This window comes from Schistocerca serialis, chromosome 1 (genome assembly GCF_023864345.2).
Source record: "Schistocerca serialis cubense isolate TAMUIC-IGC-003099 chromosome 1, iqSchSeri2.2, whole genome shotgun sequence".
NCBI lineage: Eukaryota > Metazoa > Arthropoda > Insecta > Orthoptera > Acrididae > Schistocerca > Schistocerca serialis.
In genome coordinates, this window is record NC_064638.1 from 1,281,693,906 (window position 1) to 1,281,720,500 (window position 26,595).

Below are 26,595 nucleotides of genomic sequence, written 5' to 3' on the forward strand. Positions count from 1 at the left end.
TTGCTTCACACTTTTGCCCCACACTGAGACTCCTGGCTATAACCATTCCCTGTTAAAGGGCAGACGCAGATGCCGCAGTGGTAGCTATGCTACTGTGTTTATGTGTTGACGGATTCCGTTGAAACCAGTATCAGTACGTCTGCCAACCCCAAGGTGGCATATGTCCTCCTCAGATCATAACCTATGTCATTCTTCCAAGCGTACTAATTTTTTTCCAGCAGTGTTTGTAATGCTCTGTTCACTCTCTAATTGTTATATAAATTATTTCACCTTGTTGTTATAATGGCGTGTTTGTGAAATGCTTTTTCATGTTTTAAGTATTTCTCAAAGACTTTAAATTTTCGAAACAGTTTTTGCTCTTTATAATGTAGCAGATCGAAAAGTATTTATAGGGTGAAGCAAAAAGGTATGGCCAAACTTGCAGGAAACATTCGTTGCACATAGAGGACTAAAATGTGTTATATGGACGTGGACCCAGAAAGGCTTTATTTCCATGTCAGAGCTTATATATACTTCATAATTACATTAATCACGGGTAACGCAACTTGTTTAAGTCATACTTAACAAGAAGGATGCAAAACGTTGTGCTGAATACTGCAAACAATGTTGGCATGAGAAAAAAATTTAATGTCAAGGGAGAAATCACGAAGGGAGTCCAAAAAGTTAGATTTTTGGTCCATATTTATTGTTCGTTACAGGATGCCGTCAAGAAAGGCTTCCTGTCAACGAATTGGTCGTCATTGTTCGTCAGGGCCTCATGTTCATCCACTGAGGCACGAAGGAGAAACTTACGATGTGTTCTTAAATACACTACCCGTTCTACTAAAACATATCCCTTTGAGAGTGCGAAGAAACATTTACTTTGTGCACAATGGAGCTCTTCTTCATTTCAGTGTTAAAATTCGTATGCTTCCAAATAAAAGATTCCGTGACACATGGGTAAGCAGAGGCAGACATGTTTTCTTTCCACTAGAATTTTATTTGTGAGGTCATTTGGAAGCTCTTGCGTGCGATATCCCGGTACAAGATGTACAGATTTTACGTGCCCGTACTGTCGAAAGCTCTGAAACAATACACAGCTATATAAACATATATCAGCACATCAGTGATTCCAGTTGATGTCAGGTTGATGCCTGTATCCTTACTAATGGAGGGGATTTTCAGCAGTTTATGTAGAAAATAGAAAATATGTAGAAGGGAAGGCAGAAAGGTGGAAGGAGTATATAGAGGGTTTATACAAGGGCGATGTACTTGACGACAATATTATGGAAATGGAAGAGGATGTAGATGAAGACCAAATGGGAGATAAGATACTGCGTGAAGAGTTTGACAGAGCACTGAAAGACCTGAGTCGAAACAAGGCCCCGGGAGTAGACAACATTCCATTAGAACTACTGATGGCCTCGGGAAAGCCAGTCCTGACAAAACTCTACCATCTGGTGAGCACGATGTATGAGACAGGCGAAATACCCTCAGACTTCAAGAAGAATATAATAATTCCAATCCCAAAGAAAGCAGGTGTTGACAGATGTGAAAATTACCGAACTATCAGTTTAATAAGTCACAGCTGCAAAATACTAACGCGAATTCTTTACAGACGAATGAAAAAACTGGTAGAAGCCGACCTCGGGGAAGATCAGTTTGGATTCCGTAGAAATGTTGGAACACGTGAGGCAATACTGACCTTACGACTTATCTTAGAAGAAAGATTAAGGCAAGGCAAACCTACGTTTCTAGCATTTGTAGACTTAGAGAAAGCTTTTGACAATGTTGACTGGAATACTCTCTTTCAAATTCTGAAGGTGTCAGGGGTAAAATACAGGGAGCGAAAGGCTATTTACAATTTGTACAGAAACCAAATGGCAGTTATAAGAGTCGAGGGGCATGAAAGGGAAGCAGTGGTTGGGAAAGGAGTGAGACAGGGTTGTAGCCTCTCCCCGATGTTATTCAATCTGTATATTGAGCAAGCAGTAAAGGAAACAAACGAAAAATTCGGAGTAGGTATTAAAATTCATGGAGAAGAAGTAAAAACTTTGAGGTTCGCCGATGACATTGTAATTCTGTCAGAGACAGCAAAGGACTTGGAAGAGCAGTTGAACGGAATGGACAGTGTCTTGAAAGGAGGATATAAGATGAACATCAACAAAAGCGAAACGAGGATAATGGAATGTAGTCAAATTAAGTCGGGTGATGCTGAGGGAATTAGATTAGGAAATGAGACACTTAAAGTAGTAAAGGAGTTTTGCTATTTAGGGACTAAAATAACTGATGATGGTCGAAGTAGAGAGGATATAAAATGTAGACTGGCAATGGGAAGGAAAGCGTTTCTGAAGAAGAGAAATTTGTTAACATCGAGTATAGATTTAAGTGTCAGGAAGTCGTTTCTGAAAGTATTTGTATGGAGTGTAACCATGTATGGAAGTGAAACATGGACGATAACTAGTTTGGACAAGAAGAGAATAGAAGCTTTCGAAATGTGGTGCTACAGAAGAATGCTGAAGATAAGGTGGGTATATCACGTAACTAATGAGGAGGTATTGAATAGGATTGGGGAGAAGAGAAATTTGTGGCACAACTTGACTAGAAGAAGGTATCGGTTGGTAGGACATGCTTTGAGGCATCAAGGGATCACAAATTTAGCATTGGATGGCAGCGTGGAGGGTAAAAATCGTAGAGGGAGACCAAGAATGAATACACAAAGCAGATTCAGAAGGATGTAGGCTGCAGTAGGTACTGGGAGATGAAGAAGCTTGCACAGGATAGAGTAGCAAGGAGAGCTGCATCAAACCAGTCTCAGGACTGAAGACCACAACAACAACAACATGTAGAAAATTGATTCATACTGTGTTGTTTCATACTGCGCAGATCGTTCTTTTCCTGTGTGTGTTTCACGATTAATATGAACTGTAAAAACTAACATGGAAGTTCTTCCCGACTCATGTCCATCTAACATAGTAACGAACCCAGAAATGCTTAGCAATTTCTAAATACCTATGGGATTGGGATATACGTTCAGATCTCCTATGCCTCCCTCTCTTTACCCATTACCTCCTTCTCCCTCACCCTCTATCTCTCTCCTCCTTCTTTCTACATTTCTACGTCTCCTCAACATCCCTGTACATCTCCTTCTGTCCCCTCTTTACGTATGTCACCCCCCCCCTCCTCCCCCAAACCTTTCTCTCTCCACCTTCTCTTACCGTATCCTTCAGCCTTGTTTATAGTTATTGTCAATGAAACATTCATTGGGGAATTACAGTTGCTTAAAATGAATGGGTAAATCCGTTGTGATCGTTGCTATATAGAGTAAGAGAAAAACCTGTTGCTGGAGCTGTGAACCGAGCGAGGTAGAGTAGTGGTTAGCACGCAAGACTCACATTCGGGACGACGGCTCAAATCCACGTCCAGCCATCCTGATTTAGGTTTTCCATGATTTCCCTAAATCGCTCCAGGCTAATTCCAAGATCGTTTCTTTGAAAGGGAACGGCCGATTTCCCTCCCCATTCTTGAAACATTCCGAACTTGTGCTCTGTCTCTAATGACGTCGACGTCAGTGGGACGTTAGACCCCAATCTTGCTTGCTTCGATCTGTGTTGGTAGCAGATTCAGTGACAGTATTTCCCATAGTCTTACTCGGCGAACGGATAGGATTACAAAGCTTCAGACGATTCAGATTCTATAGTAACGTTCCATTCATAAGCCGATATGCCACAAACACAGTACCATTTTCTGCTAAAATCTACTGTGTGAGAGAAAAAAAACAGCACGTAGTTGTGTATACAGTTCCTGTTTAAAATTACGTGTAAGAAAAAAGAATATATGCGAGGAAAAAATGTGTAATTTTTAAATACCCTGCTATTGTAGTTAAAACTGCCTGTGAGAAAGAAAATGAAAGCCCACATATTCACAACAAAACATATCACTGCATTTTCTTACCCATAGGCAATTTTACTAGAACCTGTACACTGTTATTTAAAAACGGTATATAGCCTACGTGTACCTGAATGTCTATTACAGTACTATGTAAGAATTTGAAGTAAATCGTCAAGAACATATCGAGATTTTTGCCAAAAATTCTTTCCTATTCTATTACATAGTACTATCGAGCAATATATGGCCGACACGATAAATGATAACAGCCAAATTGTTTGGCTGTTATCATTTACCGTGAAGGATTTCAACAGTCGCTGTTTCAGCCATGTTTAAAATATTGAAATATATGGCCTATCTCTATCGAAATGCTAACAATTCTTTTTCCTATTCTATTATGTACGTAAATATTCATATACTAAGTGTATTGACCAATATATGGCCTGTCTCTATCGAAATGTTTATTACAATATCGTGTAGAAATCGGAAGTAAATCAGTCAAGTACTTATCGAAATTTTTCCTAACCGTGATACATATACCACATGCATTCAAAAGATAACTAGCTGGGTCCATCCAACTTTAGAGTAGTGTGCAAAGCTTTAATTTAACCGATTAATAATTTTTAGAGATATTCCTTAAAACATTTCCAAAGTATATGCATGTATGTATATATACACAAAAATATAACTTACATTCATCTCAACGTTTATTAAAGAATCGAGTAAGTATTTAAAGTAAATCAGTGAAGAAATTCCGAGGTTATTTGATCACTGATTTACTTTCAATATTTACTCGATTCTTTAATTAACGTTCAGATGCATGTAAGTTATATTTTTTGTGTATATGTACATATATGCATATATATTTACTTAAAAATATATATATACTTTAAAGACAATCAGTGAAGACGTCCCAGAGATTTTTCTAACAACGTTTTCCAATTTTAGGTGTATATACATCTCCTGTCAACACCTAGCCATCTAACAGAAGGAAACTAGTGATTATATATATATATATATATATATATATATATATATATATATATATATATATAGTTTAAAATTAGATGTAAGAAGGAAGGATATATGTGGGAAAAACAATGTGTGTAATTTTTAAATGCCCTGCTATCGTGGATAAAACTGACTGTGAGAAAGAAAATGGAACTTGATTTGTCGATACTTCGCCGCCTGCACCGCACAAAAATGAACTGCATCCTCCTTACGGCCTCTACACACGATGTTCGTGTCGACTTTTACTGCGTTGGTCAATCCCATCGTCCACGCACGACCTACCGTTTGTATTGGGACATACTGAGTAACCAGCAAATCGCAGTGCTCTCAAGGAAGACACAAGCACAATGTAAGCAAACAAAACAACATCATGCGAGCTAACATCCCAAAGATGTTCGGTCTCACATGCGGTTCCTCTTCATGTGACCCTTTGTCTGGCTGATGGCAAGATTGCGAAATTGTATGAAACAAAGTTAATGTAACATACAATAACAATAATAAACTAAATTAACGAGCCATAAATGATGAAGACCACACAGTTGCAATTTGGTAAGAATAATGTTTATCCAGAAAGCAAACTAATAGCGAAAGTGGTCGTATTTAGAATCACTATTACACTCGTGCGCATATTGAATTGACACAGTTAGATCATTCACAATCTCATCGCAAAATACAAGTCCTATACTCCACATCGCCAGGCGCGCGGCTGCTCACCGCTCAGAGACCAAGTCCGCCGATACCACACAACGTGAAATTTTCTAAGTCGTTTCATTTCGTAACGGCCTAAAGACCGATTCTCCGCTTTCACATCTCAATCCGATCTGTACCATTTGGTGCCTTTCACGTTTTTTATTATCGCATATACGAAAAGAGCCGCGAAATATCTGTTAATAATGCTGTGCTTTGCTTTTCTTTATCATCATTACCCTTTAGCGGAATAAAATGTATATATGGAAGTCTTATTGTTCTGTATCTGGCCTACAATTTAAGGAACGATTTTTCGTAACTGCAACTCATGCTAAGAATCAATATATCTTCCCTACTTCATAGTGATTAAAAGTTGAAATTACTTTGTTATGAGCACTGATGTTACAGTCCGTGTGATCGTTCAAAAACACAAGTTCGCAGTGGATTTTATTTCTCGTTAAAATGCTATTTCATACCACGACTAGCCCAAGAACATGAGACTCTCATTAAAAAATACGTTGTTACTATAAAGTTTGCCAGATCAGAACGGAGCACAGCAAGATTCCTATCAGATTCTGAAGGTACATTAAATTATTTGCACTGTAAATTATATCCTATCAGCAGCCCGCGTCAATCTGCAACACATCATAAAATCTGCTGATCTTCACTGCCAGTCTGGGAGCTAAAAGAAATAATATTATTTTACTATTATTTTACTGCTTCCTTGCGGTATGCTCGACTATATTGTAAGTCGTTTAAATACGCCGCGGCAGCGGCTCTTCGTTCTCCACGCAGCTCAGCACCACAGATAGTATTTATATAACTGAAAAATGTCTCAACAGGATGGGATAATATGCAAGCAAGCTTAACAATAAATAATACAAGTTTTCATTTAAACAACTCTATTAAAACCTTTAAATATCTCAGTGATTACAGACCTTTGTGAATTCACACGTAATGGCGTACATTGCTTAGTCTCGACAAAAGAATGCTACACTAGCGTTCGCTACTACGACACAGGATATCTTACTCGTTCGACTCCCAGATGAAGAAGACAAAGAAATTGCTATTCGTCACGTATTATATACTAGTTACTTATTTTAATCTTTGTTCGACATTTATCGTCTGTGGCGGTTTCATTACTCGCCGACGCAGATATTCTCAAAAATAAATAATAAAAAAAAATACATAATTTTATACAATAACACAATATGATACATATAATTTTCTCGTTACTACATAATATGTTGTTTTTGTTTCTTACTAGAGTTACAGCCTCCAGCTGAACTGTCCACTTTGGTGTCTCCAGCCGAACTGTACCTCTACCCGTCCCCGGCCGCTTTTCCCTAGTTCCGAATATCCTCGCTCAACTGACTAGGGCAGTTCCCTTTCCTGAAGCCGTCCATCTGGTTGGCTACAGCTTATTCTACATTATTATACATTTTAATATATTTAAATAATCAAATTGACCACTTTCACGTTCTAAATAAAGGAACAATAATATCCATTACATAATAAACACTAAATTCTTTTACATAAAACGAATACAATTTCGTTCTTAGCTTTGAATGCCACGGTCAGTTGCCTTGCACCACTTTACTTTCTGATAAATAAATAAAGAACAAAAGTAAGTATTACGCACTTAAATTTACAACAAATATTCTATTATCTAATGATTCAATAGGGTGTCATGCTGCCATCGTTCAATGTGTTTTGTGTGGGGGAAACTATGATCTGATGCTTAACTGAAAATACTGATAACTTAAATTTACTATATCTTTTAAACAAATAAAGTTACGGAGTTGTAATTTACAACATTTGCCATTTTAATGATGTGCTTCTATACGAAATGTCGATCGATAAGGTCGACCAAAGAGTTCAGACTTTAGTATTCAGGTCTCTGTTACAAAACCTGTTAATTTCACTTTGACAGCAAATCCTAAACTATTATAGATATGAGCAATATTCAAGTTTTATTGGGATCACAATAGACGCCTGTGGGTTTCCCCGCCTCGAGGTGAATCTGCGCCCTTTGTGGCACACAGTCCTGGACGACAGGGTTAGTTTCACAATTCTTGTAGGCTGACTCTTTCGACTATATATTTAAATGAGAGCGCAATGCTCGTTAACTCACAATCATAACCAGCAACTACGCAGGTTGTATTTCACAACTGTCAGTGTTGAAACTTTTCAACATACGTTATATCTTAGCCGACTGGCACTAGAGTTCTGCAACGAACACAACTTACTTTCTGGTTTACCCTACGTTTAATTTATTAATATCAAAAGGCATTGATTCATTTAAATAAGTGTACGATTGTACAAAAAATACACTTTCTGAGTATTATGGTCTAGGGGTTGCGTCTCTGATTAGTAATCAAAACGTTTCGGTCCCGGGTTCGAAACCCACCACCTCTTAAACTTTGATTAATAATCAGCACTGGGAGCTGAAAGACTTCCGGCATAAGAAGTCGCCATGATACTGCCAATGGCCTCGTCAGAGAGGGCGAAGGAGTGCGTGGAGGTTTAGGGCACTCCCTTGTCTTTGGCATGGGTAACTGCCCCTAAAGGCGGAAGAATCAGCAATGATCAACGACATGAGAATGCAGAAAGCAATGGAAACCACTGCATTCAAGACAGTTAACGTGTATCCACAGGACATGGGGCCTTAAGTGAAAAAGTGTTCTGCCAAATTAATCGCAGTCTTGGGTTTGGAATGATTTCCTACTCGACTACGGGTGAGTGGTCAACCTCTTGGAGACACGTGGGTCGTGATCGACATCCCTCGCATCGCCGCGTCCCCCCCCCCCCCCCCCCACAGTGATGATCCTTGGCAGCAGCCTCAAGCTGTGTGACGGAAGGCAACACTGCCTGGAGCTGTGAGCGAAGGGTCACCAACTCACCTCGCATATGTAGACAGCAATCAAAGTGCCTATCCATTTATGAAGTCGCTCCTTTTTGACACTCGTAAAAATATGTCATAAACGTAACGGTTACTCGCCTTACTAGCAGCAGGAACTCGAGTGGCTCAGTTTCTGACGGTCCAACCGATACTGAGCTAATAATTGAAGATGTAGGTTGCAAGTGTTAATCTGAGGTGAAGAGGTTGGCACAAGAGAGGAATTAGTGGTGGGCCACATCAACCCAGCCAGAAGATTGATGACTCAAAAAAAGTGTTATTAGAATCTGTTGACGAGATAACAATTTAACCCCCAGATACCAATACATTCTGAGAAAACCGCATATTTGTAGCACTTCCCATTTCCGCAATATTTCCAGTGCAAATCTAGGTGATTCACGCTGTATATACATATAAATATTTGTATTCCATATACATTAAAAATTTGGAATACAAATATGTAATCTATGTGAATCCCAACCTTTATTAGAACATTGTGAAGAAATGGTAAAGTAATTTTCAAGAATGTTGATAACAACGTTAAACAACAACTTGCCCATATGTAGTAGTACGTAACGTTTCCTGAAAGTTCGCTCACACTTTTTTGTAACATCCTCTAATATAGAACACGATTCATATTCTTAATGTAGTAGCCGATACAAAACTGCAGACATTGTAATAACATATAATCTCTGTCCATATTTGTCTCTCGTGTTTCACTGCTCAATGATACTATAAGTACTGTTAGCTTTGTAACGAATGTTATTTGGCTTTCCTAATACAATTGCCGGCCGGTGTGGCCGTGCGGTTCTAGGCGCTTCAGTCTGGAACCCCGTGACCGCTACGGTCGCAGGTTCGAAACCTGCCTCGGGCATTGATGTGTGTGATGTCCTTACGTTACTTAGGTTTAAATAGTTCTAAGTTCTACGGGACTGATGACCACCGATTTTAAGTCCCATAGTGCTCAGAACCATTTGAACCATTTGCACCTAACACAATTATTTTAAGTAAAATTACTATTCAGAAACTTCGAGAAGATTACTGGATAACAACGAATCAGCTTAAAATATGTGTTATAAAGCTATGAAGGAATTGTAATAAATTGCTTATCATTTATTTAACATTCTGTAAAAAGGTTTGTAAATAAAGTAATTATATAATTAAAATGTGATTGAAAATAATTCAAATATAACTGTTTTCTAGATGTATTTTGTTAATCTTACTTTTGAAGGTGGACTCTTACCAAAATTGTTATTATGTCAGACATGTTGCAGAATTTTCGAAACCATATTACAGTGTCTATCGTGAACTCGAAATTTTTAATTGTAAGTTTATGTACTATATTAGTAACCCACTGAAAATCTTCCATCGGTACGTCTTTATTTACACTACGTTGATTGTGTCCGCCAAACAAGTGTCAACATTACTTTCAAGTTGTTGGTGAGTGTAATATTTAGTCCTGGATGTAATTTACTAGACTTTTTTGCAAAAATGGCTTGGAATTTACTAGAACAAAGTCATTATTGCAAAATTTTGAATATGACTTTTTAATCAGATTACCATTTGTCCTTTTCACTAAAGTCCAGTGCGTTGCTGGCTGCAGTAAGCAAATATTGAAATACATTTTCGGCGAGAAGTAAACAGTCGAGATAAGCCAAATTTTATAGCATTTTATTATTCTGTTGCCGCATTCAAATTTGTGGCACGGTTCGCTTTTAAGCTGAAGCAATACTCAAACAAAAATAAAATTTTAATCTGTATTCGCAGTAGTAGGATGGTTACAATCTCACTTCACTTTTATCCAGTTTAGCAGAATACTGCTGAGTTTCACTTTTGGCAGGCGCTATTCGTTCCACTGATTCAGTAATAACTGCATTTAAACAGTTTTTATAAACAAAAAAGCGGAATCGCGAAAAGAGCGCGATAGGAAGTAAAGGTACAGCGAACGGTGCTCTTCCAACGTTGGCGAAGCGTCGCAAATGTTTTCGTGCACTCGCTCTGCCGCTCTCGCACGCACGTCATTCGTTCAGTTGATGCCCTGTTGACACTCGCGCGTTACAACTGAATCATGCGTCCGTAGTTTTCGTTAAATATTGGAAATATAATAAATCGTTACTTGGATTATTCGAAACGATAGCTGCTACGAGGGTCGTTCAATAAGTACACTACTGGCCATTAAAATTGCTACACCACGAAGATGACGTTCTACAGACGCGAAATTTAACCAACAGGAAGAAGATGCTGTGATATGCAAATGATTAACTTTTCAGAGCATTTACACGAGGTTGGCGCCGGTGGCGACACCTACAACGCGCTGACATGAGGGAAGTTTCCAACCGATTTCTCACACGCAAACAGCAGTTGACCGGCGTTGCCTGGCGAAACGTTGTTGTGATGCCTCGTGTAAGGAGGAGAAATGCGTACCATCACGTTTCCGACTTTGGTAAAGGTCAGATTGTAGCCTATCGAAATTGCGGTTTATCGTATCGTGACATTGCTATTCTCGTTGGTCGAGATCCAATGACTGTTAGCAGAATATGAAATCGGTGGGTTTAGGAGGGTAATACGGAACGCCGTGCTGGATCCCAACGGCCTCGTTTCACTAGCAGTCGAGATGACAGGCATCTCATCCGCACGGCTGTAACGGATCGTGCAGCCACGTCTCGATCCCTGAGTCAACAGATGGGGACGTCTGCAAGACAACAACCATCTGCACGAACAGTTCGACGACGTTTGCAACAGCATGGACTATCAGCTCGGAGACCATGGCTGCGGTTACCCTTGACGCTGCATCACAGACAGGAGCGCCTGCGATGGTGTACTCAACGACGAACCTGTGTGCACGAATGACAAAACGTCATTTTTTCGGATGAATCCAGCGTCATAATGGTCGCATCCGTGTTTAGCGACATCGCGCTGAACGCACATTGGAAGCGTGTATTCGTCATCGCCGTACTGGCGTATCACCCGACGTGATGGTATGGGGTGCCATTGGTTACACGTCTCGGTCACCTCTTGCTCGCATTGACGGCACTTTGAGCAGTGGACGTTACATTTCATATGTGTTACGACACGTGCCCCCCCCCCTCCCCCATGAACCATGGACCTTGCCGTTGGTGGGGAGGCTTGCGTGCCTCAGCGATACAGATAGCCGTACCGTAGGTTCAACCACAACGGAGGGGTATCTGTTGAGAGGCCAGACAAACGTGTGGTTCCTGAAGAGGGGCAGCAGCCTTTTCAGTAGTTGCAAGGGCAACAGTCTGGATGATTGACTGATCTGGCCTTGTAACAATAACCAAAACGGCCTTGCTGTGCTGGTACTGCGAACGGCTGAAAGCAAGGGGAAACTACGGCCGTAATTTTTCCCGAGGGCATGCAGCTTTACTGTATGATTAAATGATGATGGCGTCCTCTTGGGTAAAATATTCCGGAGGTAAAATAGTTCCCCATTCGGATCTCCGGGCGGGGACTACTCAAGAGGATGTCGTTATCAGGAGAAAGAAAACTGGCGTTCTACGGATCGGAGCGTGGAATGTCAGATCCCTTAATCGGGCAGGTAGGTTAGAAAATTTAAAAAGGGAAATGGATAGGTTAAAGTTTGATATTGTGGGAATTAGTGAAGTTCGGTGGCAGGAGGAACAAGACTTCTGGTCAGGTGACTACAGGGTTATAAACACAAAGTCAAATAGGGGTAATGCAGGAGTAGGTTTAATAATGAATAGGAAAATAGGAATTTGGGTAAGCTACTACAAACAGCGTAGTGAACGCATTATTGTGGCTAAGATAGATACGAAGCTCACCCCTACTACAGTAGTACAAGTTTATATGCCAACTAGCTCTGCAGATGACGAAGAAATTGAAGAAATGTATGATGAAATAAAAGAAATTATTCAGATAGTGAAGGGAGACGAAAATTTAATAGTCATGGGTGACTGGAATTCGAGTGTAGGAAAAGGGAGAGAAGGAAACGTAGTAGGTGAATATGGATTGGGGCTAAGAAACGAAAGAGGAAGCCGCCTGATAGAATTTTGCACAGAGCACAACTTAATCATAGCTAACACTTGGTTTAAGAATCATGATAGAAGGTTGTATACATGGAAGAACCCTGGAGATACTAAAAGGTATCAGATAGATTATATAATGGTAAGACAGAGATTTAGGAACCAGGTTTTAAATTGTAAGACATTTCCAGGGGCAGATGTGGACTCTGACCACAATCTATTGGTTATGACCTGTAGATTAAAACTGAAGAAACTGCAAAAAGGTGGGAATTTAAGGAGATGGGACCTGGATAAACTGAAAGAACCAGAGGTTGTACAGAGTTTCAGGGAGAGCATAAGGGAACAATTGAAAGGAATGGGGGAAAGAAATACAGTAGAAGAAAAATGGGTAGCTCTGAGTGATGAAGTAGTGAAGGCAGCAGAGGATCAAGTAGGTAAAAAGATGAGGGTTAGTAGAAATCCTTGGGTAACAGAAGAAATATTGAATTTAATTGATGAAAGAAGAAAATATAAAAATGCAGTAAATGAAGCAGGCAAAAAGGAATACAAACGTCTCAAAAATGAGATCGACAGGAAGTGCAAAATGGCTAAGCAGGGATGGCTAGAGGACAAATGTAAGGATGTAGAGGCTTATCTCACTAGGGGTAAGATAGATACTGCCTACAGGAAAATTAAAGAGACCTTTGGAGATAAGAGAACCACATGTATGAACATCAAGAGCTCAGATGGAAACCCAGTTCTAAGCAAAGAAGGGAAAGCAGAAAGGTGGAAGGAGTATATAGAGGGTCTATACAAGGGCGATGTACTTGAGGAGAATATTATGGAAATGGAAGAGGATGTAGATGAAGATGAAATGGGAGATACGATACTGCGTGAAGAGTTTGACAGAGCACTGAAAGACCTGAGTCGAAACAAGGCCCCCGGAGTAGACAACATTCCATTGGAACTACTGACGGCCTTGGGAGAGCTAGTCCTGACAAAACTCTACCATCTGGTGAGCAAGATGTATGAAACAGGCGAAATACCCTCAGACTTCAAGAAGAATATAATAATTCCAATCCCAAAGAAAGCAGGTGTTGACAGATGTGAAAATTACCGAACAATCAGTTTAATAAGCCACAGCTGCAAAGTACTAACACGAATTCTTTACAGACGAATGGAAAAACTAGTAGAAGCTGACCTCGGGGAAGATCAGTTTGGATTCCGTAGAAATACTGGAACACGTGAGGCAATACTGACCTTACGACTTATCTTAGAAGAAAGATTAAGGAAAGGCAAATCTACGTTTCTAGCATTTGTAGACTTAGAGAAAGCTTTTGACAATGTTGACTGGAACACTCTCTTTCAAATTCTAAAGGTGGCAGGGGTAAAATACAGGGAGCGAAAATGTAATGTATTGCGAATACATAGAAAGAAGGATCCCTTATTGTATGATTATATGATAGCGGAACAAACACTGGTAGCAGTTACTTATGTAAAATATCTGGGAGTATGCGTACGGAACGATTTGAAGTGGAATGATCATATAAAACTAATTGTTGGTAAGGCGGGTACCAGGTTGAGATTCATTGGGAGAGTGCTTAGAAAATGTAGTCCATCAACAAAGGAGGTGGCTTACAAAACACTCGTTCGACCTATACTTGAGTATTGCTCATCAGTGTGGGATCCGTACCAGGTCGGGTTGACGGAGGAGATAGAGAAGATCCAAAGAAGAGCGGCGCGATTCGTCACTGGGTTATTTGGTAACCGTGATAGCGTTACGGAGATGTTTAATGAACTCAAGTGGCAGACTCTGCAAGAGAGGCGCTCTGCATCGCGGTGTAGCTTGCTCGCCAGGTTTCGAGAGGGTGCGTTTCTGGATGAGGTATCGAATATATTGCTTCCCCCTACTTATACTTCCCGAGGAGATCACGAATGTAAAATTAGAGAGATTAGAGCGCGCACGGAGGCTTTCAGACAGTCGTTCTTCCCGCGAACCATACGCGACTGGAACAGGAAAGGGAGGTAATGACAGTGGCACGTAAAGTGCCCTCCGCCACACACCGTTGGGTGGCTTGCGGAGTATCGATGTAGATGTAGATGTAGCGAAAGGCTATTTACAACTTGTACAGAAACCAGATGGCAGTTATAAGAGTTGAGGGACATGAAAGGGAAGCAGTGGTTGGGAAGGGAGTAAGACAGGGTTGTAGCCTCTCCCCGATGTTATTCAATCTCTATATTGAGCAAGCAGTAAAGGAAACAAAGGAAAAATTTGGAGCAGGTATTAAAATTCATGGAGAAGAAGTAAAAACTTTGAGGTTCGCCGATGACATTGTAATTCTGTCAGAGACAGCAAAGGACTTGGAAGAGCAGTTGAACGGAATGGATGGTGTCTTGAAGGGAGGATATAAGATGAACATCAACAAAAGCAAAACGAAGAGAATGGAATGTAGTCGAGTTAAGTCGGGTGATGCTGAGGGAATTAGATTAGGAAATGAGACACTTAAAGTAGTAAAGGAGTTTTGCTATTTGGGGAGCAAAATAACTGATGATGGACGAAGTAGAGAGGATATAAAATGTAGACTGGCAATGGCAAGGAAAGCGTTTCTGAAGAGGAGAAATTTGTTAACATCGAGTATAGATTTAAGTGTCAGGAAGTTATTTCTGAAAGTATTTGTATGGAGTGTAGCCATGTATGGAAGTGAAACATGGACGGTAAATAGTTTGGACAAGAAGAGAATAGAAGCTTTTGAAATGTGGTGCTACAGAAGAATGCTGAAGATTAGATGGGTAGATCACATAACTAATGAGGAAGTATTGAATAGGATTGGGGAGAAGAGAAGTTTGTGGCACAACTTGACCAGAAGAAGGGATCGGTTGGTAGGACATGTTCCGAGGCATCAAGGGATCACCAATTTAGTATTTGAGGGCAGCGTGGAGGGTAAAAATCATAGGGGGAGACCAAGAGATGAATACACTAAGCAGATTCAGAAGGATGTAGGTTGCAGTAGGTACTGGGAGATGAAGAAGCTTGCACAGGATAGAGTAGCATGGAGAGGTGCATCAAACCAGTCTCAGGACTGAAGACCACAACAACACAACAACAACACGACACGTGGCTCTACCCTTCATTCGATCTCTGCGAAACCCTACATTTCAGCAGGATAATGCACGACCGCATGTTGCAGGTCCTGTACGGGCCTTTCTTGATACAGAAAATGTTCGACTGCTGCCCTGGCCAGCACATTCTCCAGATCTCTCACCAATTGAAAACGTCTTGTCAATGGCGGCCAAGCAACTGGCTCGTTACTATACACCAGGCACTACTCTTGATGAACTGTGGTATCGTGTTGAAGCTGCATGGGCAGCTGTACCTGTACACGCCATCCAAGCTCTGTTTGACTCAATGCCAAGGTGTATCAAGGCCGTTATTACGGCCGGGGGTGGTTGTACTGGGTACTGATTTCTCAGGATCTATGCACCCAAATTGCGTGAAAATGTAATCACATGTCAGTTCTAGTGTAATATATTTGTCCAATGAATACCCGTTTATCATCTGCATTTCTTCTTGGTGTAGCCATTTTATGGCCAGTAGTGTATAATGAAGCACTTTTTTTTCTGAAAGCAGATTGGTATTATCTAGGATTCCAATAAATAATGTCCGTTTAATGCGACGCCCTTACCGTCGCTTAAGGGGGGGAGGGAAGGGGCGGAGTGGTGGGTGGGGTGGGGGGGGGCAGGCCTGTATGCCCGCATGGTACCACTCTACTAAGTCTACTAGTCAACGTCGGAGCCAATGTCTTCCTGCATCAGTAACCTCCCCTTCATCCATGTACAATGGGTACTGCTTCTCGCGAAGTGCATACTTCATTCGGCCAAAGAAACAGAGGTCGGAAGGTACGAAATCCGTGCTGAAGGGGTTGTGGCGACGGAAACGGAGAAGTAGTTTCTTCATTTTTCTGAAGGTAGCACAATACACTAGATAGCTGATCGTTGCACCATGAGGCAATACATAAATTAGAATACTCCAAAAGACATTCGCCATGACTTTACCGATTGTGGGTGCAGCCTTAAACTTTTTCTTGGGAGAAAAGGTGGATTGCTCTTTTGTTTGTGGTGCGAAGTGATGAACGCGCGTTTCATCACAAGTGACGATGTTCGATAAATAACTGTCGCTCTCAGCATCGTCATATGCAATCAATTCCGTACAGGTGGTTCGTCGTTGCTCTGTATGATGTTCTGTTAGGCGGCGAAGAATGCAGCGGGCAGACACCTTTGAGTACCCTGACTGGTGGACAACTGTGTCAGCATTAACATCAGAGACGTCCAGGTGAACAGCGATGTGTTTGATTGTGACCTCTCGATCACCTCAGGTGAGAGAGTCCGCACGTTCCAGTATTTCAGGAGTCAGCTGTGTGTGGCCGCCCGGTGCGCGGAAGATCGGACAGGTATGCACGACCATGTTGCTATGATGGCAGACGGCTCGCGCAACAACTTACTGTTCTTTTTCTTCACTCTCAGGTGTCCGTAGACATTCAGCAAGCGCCTGTGAGTATCTGCGGCGCTCTGGTTTTCCGTCAAAAGAAACTCAGTGACAGCTCTCTGCCTGTAACGCACCTCCTTTTCAGACACCATCTTGAAGGCTACTTACAGCGCCGCCAAGTGTCGTAGCTTCACGAAACTATTGGGCCTAAAGCAGAATTATTCCATGATGTCCCACAAAAAATCCGTGTTTTTTCAACTAAAATTGACACAGAAAAATGTGTCGCATTACTTATTGAATCCTCGTCGTATAAAGTACTGATAAGAGCGAAAATGCGCAGGACCATGGACGCCCTGAGCTGTGACGCTCAGCACAATTTCGTTCAACTCACTCAACCTCTCAAATTATTCTACGTGTCAAGATTAAAGTGGCATCATTGTCTTGTGAAAGAGTTACTTTAGTTTTTCATTTTACTTTTATTTGCGGCAAAATATATTTAAGATTATATTCGTAAGTTTACGAAAATAGATTTACTGACGACGTTATCTAAATTACCGACATGCGAGAAATTGTTGTCTTATTAATTCAGGCGAAAGCATTAAGGAAAATAAATCTTAATAATACCTGTTGTATACATCTCCTCGAAACCGAATGGCTGGGTGTTGTGTGCTGTCCTTAGGTTAGTTAGGTTTAAGTAGTTCTAAGTTCTAGGGGGCTGATGACCATAGATGTTAAGTCCCATGGTGCTCAGAGCCAGCCATTTCGAAACCGAAACTGTGTTGTAGGCGTCTACCACGAGATAATTCAATGTGATGCTGCGCTCTTGTATCAGACCCTTAGCAGTCGCCCTTTTGATCTCACCGAGAGAAACAGAGAGCTAGGTTTATAGTCACCCTGCAATTAGGTTTTCTGATTTAACAATCTACTTATTGTGGTATAACAAAAAAATTGCAACTGTTTATCGAGGTGAGGCAACTTACGTATTTTGAAGAAAGGGGAATAATGGTAACGCACGAATACCTCGACGGCTAACGTTCCCCTTAATTTGAGTGTATATCAGGTACAGTATATTGGTTTGAAATGGCCGCTATAGGGTGACAGCGTAATGAGTCAATGTTTTTGTCAGTTCGATAATTTGAATGTGGTGAACAACGACGTTTGGGGAGATTCCAGTTCTACAAGCTCCACCTTTTAAAATGTACCACTTCCTTCGATATTTTCACGCTGAATCCAGGGATCACCTGACTTCAGTTTGCCATAGTAGGCATCTTTCCAACAACGAGAGAATGGTTCCACTGAACGAAGGAACATTAAGGGGAAGACTTGGTGTAGTTGCACATTTTTGTGCAGTGGCAAGGACGGGGAGGGGACAATGAATAACATTAAAAATCCTGTCCGGTGGGGCGTGAGCATTATGGCAAGCGGTCACTTCTTTATATTTTTCTTGACTGCTTCAAAAACTAGCTTTCAGCGAAAATGTCTTCCAATACAAAATTAAACTACATGAAATTTCCTACAGAAAAGGTGTGATTCATTTTTCCCCTAACAAGGGAACCTCCCCATCGCACCCCCCTCAGATTTAGTTATAAGTTGGCACAGTGGATAGGCCTTGATAAACTGAACACAGATCAATTGAGAAAACAGGAAGAAGTTGTGTGGAACTGTGAAAAAAGAAGCAAAATATACAAACTGGTCATCAGTCTTGGCCACATAGGCAACATAAAGGAGAACGTAAGCTCAAGAGCGCCGTGGTCCCGTGGTAGAGTGAACAGCTGCAGAAGGAGAGGTCCTTGGTTAAAGTCTTCCCACGAGTAAAAATTTTACTTTCTTTAATTTTGCATAGTTATTATCTGTCCGTTCGTTCATTGACGTCTCTGTTCACTGTAATAAGTTTAGTGTCTGTGTTTTGCGACCGCATCGCATAACCGTGCGATTAGTAGACGAAAGGACGTGCCTCTCCAATCGGAACCGAAAACATTTGATCGCAAGGTCATAGGTCAACCGATTCCTCCACAGGAAAACACATCTGATATATTCTATACGACACTGGTGACGGCATGTGCGTCATATGACAGGAATATGTTGTCGACCCACCTAACTTGTACACGTGGCGAATGGGTAAAAAGATTCTTCTACCTTGCCAGATTTAGGTTTTCTTGTGGATGTAATAATCACTCCCAAAAAAGTGATGAAAACATAAGAGTTTGTCACATAAACTGAAAATAAAAAAAATCAAAGTTTTCACTCGATGGAAGATTTGAACCAAGGACCTTGCGTTCCGCAGCTGCTCACGTTACCACGAGACCACGGCGCTGCTGCGGTCCCAGTGTCTTTAATGTTGCCTATCTTACCATGAACTGCTCAATTTGTATATTTTGCTTATTTTTTCACAGTTCCACACAACTTCTTCCTGTTTTCTCAATTGATCTGGGTTCATTTTTTCAAGGCCTATCCACTGTGCCAACTTATAACTAAATCTGAGGGGGGTGCGATGGGGAGGTTCCCTTGTAAGAGTAGTAGTTTTCACGTTGCAGGGGGTGGAAAAAATCGCAGAGTACTAAAAATAGTGTGTTAATGATACAAAATTAATGTATGTTGTGTGGTGTCACCGCCAGACACCACACTTGCTATGTGGTAGCCTTTAAATCGGACGCGGTCCGTTAGTATACGTCGGAACCGCGTGTCGCCACTGTCAGTGATTGCAGACCGAGCGCCGCCACACGGTAGGTCTAGAGAGACGTCCTAGCACTCGCCCCAGTTGTACAGCAGACTTTGCTAGCGATGGATCACTGACGAATTACGCTCTCATTTGCCGAGACGATAGTTAGCATAGCCTTCAGCTACGTCAATTGCTACGACCCAGCAAGGCGCCATTATCAATTGCTATTTATCTGGTGATGCATGTACCGTCAGACCGATGTTCACCAATTATGGATTAAAGTTACGTATTCCAACAGCTACATACTTTGTTTACTAGATTCAACTCCTTTAACTGTTCCAGACCTCACGTCAGCCTGCGTGAGCTTAAACGCGTCCCTTTCGGCTTCACCTCCTAGTAGCTTGGCTGTCTTGCCAAGTCACAACATGTTGTATACTGTCAAACAACGTAGGATATGAATGAATATTAGCTACATGCTTGTACCATATCTAAGTGCGCCGGCCGTGGTGGTCTAGCGGTTCTAGGCGCTCAGTCCGGAACCGCGCGACTGCTACGGTCGCAGGTTCGAATCCTGCCTCGGGCATGGATGTTTGTGATGTCCTTAGGTTAGTTAGGTTTAAGTAGTTCTAAGTTCTAGGGGACTAATGACCACAGATGTTAAGTCCCATGGTGCTCAGAGCCATTTGAACCATATCTAAGTGCAGTAGATCCGGGTTAAGGGAGAAATTGTGTTCTGGGAGCGTCACAGGGTGCAAAGGCAGGGCTGATGGTTAGAAGTGTGAGAGAAGGCACCACAGATCATAAATGAGGTCCACATACTCCGTTTAAAATTCCTTTCGAGTCCTATGATGTCCTTTCCGAACTCGCCGTCCCCACGTGTTCAGAGACTCTATTCGCTTATATCTACATATATGTGTGTGTGTATTCGCTGTACAACCGTATTAATGTGAGCCTGAGTAACCTACTTTTGCAGCGCGGACAGTTCTGAGGGGTGCAGTAAGAGAGTCAGTGAGGTTCTGGAGAATACTTTAAGGAACCATTTGAACTCGAGCGCAGACGATATTTAATTTACTCAACTTAGATTATATGTATCGATTTTTTTAAGACAAGAGAAAGCAAAATAAAGTAATTAACACCGCTCTCTTGTCGCAGCCAGTAGGCATCTACACTCTCATGTCATTCATTGTCCTAGAAGGACGTAATATTTTGTGTGGCTCCATAGTTAGCCATATTGATACTTATTTGCAGAAAAGAGCTGCAGAATTAATAAGTCGCTTTCATTTGTGAACTGAGTAGTTCATGGGCGACGTATGCAACATCATTGACACTGTCAGCTCAGGATCGCCGTGGTCTCGTGGTAGCGTGAGCAGCTACAGAAGGAAAGGTCCTTGGTTCAAGTCTTCCCTCGAGTGAAAATCTTACTTCCTTTATTTTTGCATGGTTATTATCTGTCCGTTCGTTCATTGACGTCTCTGTTCACTGTAATAAGTTTAGTGTCTGTGTTTTGCGACCGCATCGCAAAACCGTGCGATTAGTAGACGAAAGGACGTGCCTCTCCAATGGGAACCGACAAGATATGATCGCAAGGTCATAGGTCAACCGATTCCTCCACAGGAAAACACATCTGATATATTCTGTACGACACTGGTGACGGCATGTGCGTCACATGACAGGAATATGTTGTCGACCCACCTAACTTGTACACTTGGCGAATGGGTAAAAAGATTCTTCTACCTTGCCCGATTTAGGTTTTCTTGTGAATGTGATAATCACTCCCAAAAAGTGATGAAAACATAAGAGTTTGTCACATAAACTGAAAATAAAAAATTAAACTTTTCACTCGATGGAAGATTTGAACCAAGGACCTTCCGTTCCGCAGCTGCTCACGTTACCACGAGACCACGGCGCTCCTGCGGCCCCAGTGTCCTTGTTGTTGCCTATCTTCCCATGAACTACTCAGTTTGTATATTTTGCTTATTTTTTCACAGTTCCACACAACTTCTTCCTGTTTTCTCAATTGATCTGTGTTCAGTTTTTCAAGCCCTATCCACTGTGCCAACTTATAACTAAATCTGAGGGGGGTGCGATGGGGAGGTTCCCTTGTGAGTAACGGCGGCGACTTAACTAGTACAGTACGCAACCCGCAAAATTTGTTTCGTACTCTCTCCGGTGCTGATCTCTGGAGATAGGTCGCAGCCATGCACTTCTCTCCATCATATACCTGCAAAATTAAGAGCGAGCAGGCAACTCCCCATTCTCTCTACCGCATTGTGTGACAAAAAGCAACTACAGGGTGTTTCACAATGAGCGCTTGTCCATCTTTGCTACTGAGAAACAAAATCTCTTTCACTGAACAAGTGCCCGTAGCTCTTAAGGTATGCGTTACAAAGCCAGAATTTACCGGACTTTTTTTTGTTTTTGCTTCATACTAACTGCTCCGAAAACATGGGTACCAAAGATCTTGCAGTAGAAGAGATGTGTTTCAGAGTATCGAAGACGAAGGAATGTTCATATATCTTCAAGTACACATTTTAGAGCCCATGTTTACTAGGAATTTTCTCCTTGTTCTGGTCCATATCACTACCTACGAAAGTTCAATTTTTGGCAGTCCATAGTTTTCGCGGACGTGGGACAGCGGCTGGTGATACAAAGAGAACGAACCAACACAGACGTATCATCAAAGAAGGTTATTTTAAACGACTAGTTTAGGCCCGACACCTACTCTATTGGTTTCTAGTAGATCTGAAAATGGCGTACTGTCATTCCTTGGTCGATACAGTACGAATTTTCTTGGATTGCATACGTCGGAGTGTGTACAACATGTTGCTACCCCTGTCAACAAGTTGTAGAATATACCCTCCTGATGTGTGAAGTCCACGACAACTCCTAATGTATGGCTTCTAGGATACATGGGCTAAGGAATGAAAGTATTTTTTGATTTATAGTGGACCTGAAGATGGCGTAAGTGTTGCACCGAAACTAGTTGTTTGAAGTAAATTTTCTTGATGATACGGCTGTTGTGGTTCGTTTTCTTTATTTACTTCTAGAAGTTGCGTTGCCTGCAATCTTAGCAAAACTACTCCACTGTCAGAGATATAACCACCGACTTGGTCTTTTCCAGACCAAGGCCACTTACCTCAGATTGATATAGTTACCTTTCTCCTAAAGTCTGTGATATCGTCACGAAATCACTGTGTTCCTTGACTGCGCTCATTGAACAATCCTCTGGCCAGGAGAGCAATTTAGAACATTTTCATTGGAGAGCATTTGACGAAGCTGCTTCTGAGATGTCCAGTATCACATTACACACATCAAACAACCTTAGTTACAGACAAAATGTTAACCAAGCAACTGTGAGCAACGAAAGCAAGCAAAATCTCAGTGAGCAACGAACTATCCCACAGGACAACAAGCTGAAACTGCGGCATCGTGCAAGCGGGAAGTGTTTTGGTGGTGAGGGTAAAGACTTAGGAACTACGCGTGGTTACTGCAGCAACAGGTCTCGTGGGACTGACTGAATCCTTACCGTGCCTCTGACACGAGCCTCACCCCGCAACTTCGTAGCTGTCAATCCTAAAGCAATTTTGAACAGACTGTGTTATTGGCAGGTATCAGAGTTGTGACAGTTCAGTCTCTAATCCCTCCCTCGCTGAGCGAGTGCAAGTGTAGTGTTGGGCTCTTGGAACGGGCAGTACTACTAGAGAGGGAAGAAAGACTAACTCAGGAACTGGCAAATTGGAATGCGGGGTACTGAGCATTCGGCAGGGGCCGCGGGAGGCGAGTGTGCGGATGAACGATGAATTGGTAGCGAGTGTTCGGAAAAGTTTTAAAGTGATTTTAATTAAACTTGACCGTTTGTTACTGCATAACGGCTGCACGAGTGTGAGCCCGTTGAAATTTTCCTTTTCTTCCGTACCTCGGAGCTTTAGTATAGCGTGGTGCGAAAACACACTCTCGACTACAGATACAATCCACACACTCTTAAGCAGTCCTCAAAGGAGACGTGAAACTGTTCGTAGACGTGTAACGGGTAGAGTTTTGTGATGTCACAGAGTGGGATGTCGTCAGCCCGCACAGCATTCCCTGAAAGACTTAGTAAGACAAGTCACATTTTTGTTTCGTGGAGACGAACACGGAGAAACAGGTGAAAATTCACCTACCTCGAAACAAGCAGAACTTAGAAGATGCCAGATTGGATTACATTACTTGCAGTTAAAAGTCATATTTGTTGGATTTTTTTGTTTTAAGTACCATCCTATGAATATACCTACCATCGAATGGATAAATACTGTTTCTAAGATCCAGCACATTGATAATCTCTTGACAATGCGTCGTTTTCGGTATGTTCTGTTGTAACAAAATGACGGGAAACGTCATATTGGTGATAAAGGATTCGGGTATTTGTTTTTTTTCCGTATCACAAGTTGCGTTTTACGAAACTGTGCCTTTCCAGGGGAACGGCTCCTCGAAAACTTAACAGAAAGGTGTCGTTCTTGCTAGTACTTGTTATTGCTACGATTGTAACATTCGTAGATTTTTTCAGAAAGAATTGTCAATGTTTACTGGAATACCCTGCAATTCTGAAGTAACAGGCGTAAAATACAGGAAACGAATGAGTGTTTACACTTGTACAGAACCAGACTGCAGTCGAAGGAAGGCGAAGCAGTAGTAGAGAAGGGATTGAAACGGTATTGAAGCTCATCTCCGATATAATTCAATTTATACATTGAGCAAGCAGTAAGGGAAACTCAGAAGAAATTAGGAAAGGGATTTAAAGTTGAAGGAGAAGAAATAAAACGCTTAGTTGATCGATAACCCTGCAATTCTATCAGCGAGGGTGAAGACCTGGAAGAGCAGCTGAATAGAACTGCTAACAAGATATTATAAGATGAACATTAAAAAAGTAAAAGGAGCGTGATGGAAGGCAGTGGAATTAAACTAAGCGACGCTGAGGGAATGAGGTTAGCAAATAAACACCACAATAGTAGAAGCTCATCTCCGATATAATTCAATTTATACATTGAGCAAGCAGTAAGGGAAACTAAGAAGAAATTAGGAAAGGGATTTAAAGTTGAAGGAGAAGAAATAAAACGCTTAGTTGATCGATAACCCTGCAATTCTATCAGCGAGGGTGAAGACCTGGAAGAGCAGCTGAATAGAACTGCTAACAAGATATTATAAGATGAACATTAAAAAAGTAAAAGGAGCGTGATGGAAGGCAGTGGAATTAAACTAGGCGACGCTGAGGGAATGAGGTTAGCAAATAAACACCACAATAGTAGAAGCTCATCTCCGATATAATTCAATTTATACATTGAGCAAGCAGTAAGGGAAACTAAGAAGAAATTAGGAAAGGGATTTAAAGTTGAAGGAGAAGAAATAAAACGCTTAGTTGATCGATAACCCTGCAATTCTATCAGCGAGGGTGAAGACCTCGAAGAGCAGCTGAATAGAACTGCTAACAAGATATTATAAGATGAACATTAAAAAAGTAAAAGGAGTGTAATGGAAGGCAGTGGAATTAAACTAAGCGACGCTGAGGGAATGAGGTTAGCAAATAAACACCACAATAGTAGATGAGCTTTGCTGTTTGGGCAGCAAAAGAAGTGGTGTTGGCCGAAGTAGAGAGAATATAAAGCGCAGATTCGTAATAGTAAGTAAAGCACTTCTGAAAAAAGGAAATTTGATAACTTGTAATATAAATTTAAATGTTAGGTAATCGTTTCCGAAGGTATTTGTCCAGAGTGTAGCCTTGTACGACGATAAGCATTTCAGTAAAGAGAAGTACGGCGGCTTTTGAAATGTTGTGCTGCAGATGAAAACTGAATATTTGATGGGTAAAGTGAATAACGAATGAGAAGGTACCTAATCGAATTGGAGAAATTTATGGAACAACTTGACTAAAAGAAGGGCCTCGCTGTAAGGAAACATCTTGAAGTATCAAGAAAGTATCAGTTTGGTAATGGAGGGAAGTGTAAAGGGTAAAAATATTGTACAGGGAGACAGATGCTTGATTACAAGTAGGAAGGTTCAGAGGTGAAGACGTTGGTACAGAGTGGAATGGAGAGCTGCATAAAACCAGTTGTCGGACTGAAGAAAACAACATCAACAACAACAATAGTGTGTGTCACGTATCGATAAGGGACTTGCGTGCTTGGTTGCTTTCCACCCAAGTTTGTTTCGAGCACGTCGTCAGGTTGGAGGCCTGTAGATTGGCCTTACCCATTGCTTGGTCCTGGATCGTAATACTGAGAGGCTTCTACCACCGGGGTTTCGCCTCTTCTGGGGTCCACATCACCTAAGCGCGTTTCTCTTATGGAGGTCACCGTCACACCCACTTTCATTTCACATTCGAGCAACGCCTATTCTTGTTTTGCTCTCACTGACCAACATTCCGAGCCGTGTAGAGACACAGGGAACATGACGGATATGTGAACTCCCCCATGAAGACGAATGGACACTCTTTTCACGTAACACTCCAGTGACGCTACCGTTTCAGCTGCGAAGCACTAAGCCGTACTCGAACAGTCGGAAGCGTCTCGTCATGTGGACTGATAAGAGAGCGTAAGTATTTCAAGCTGTGTTTGGTTATCTTTGACAATGATGCAACTGATTTTAAGTCCACACTCCCAGAACCGAGTTTTCTTTGTGTTTAACCTCAATCCGTAAACTGTTTTAACGATTCTTCCAGTCAAGGGCCAGAACTTTTAGAACTTAACGGGTTCTATTGGCGAGAAACAAACCATTACCGCATAACACTGTCTTCTTAATATCTGTTGACATTAAGTTCAGAATTAACAGGAAGCGTGAGAACGCAGCAGAGTCTTGCGCACAACAATAGTGATTGGTAAAGCAGGTGAAACGCCACCAAGGCAACGATCAGCACTGCCAACAAATTCTCGAAAAAACGGCTGTTTTAAAGGCTGTCGATTTGAAACGTCGGCTCTCATAGTGCTATATAAAATGGCAGAAATTTGTCTTCCAAGGCGACCGCACAAATGTGTTCACA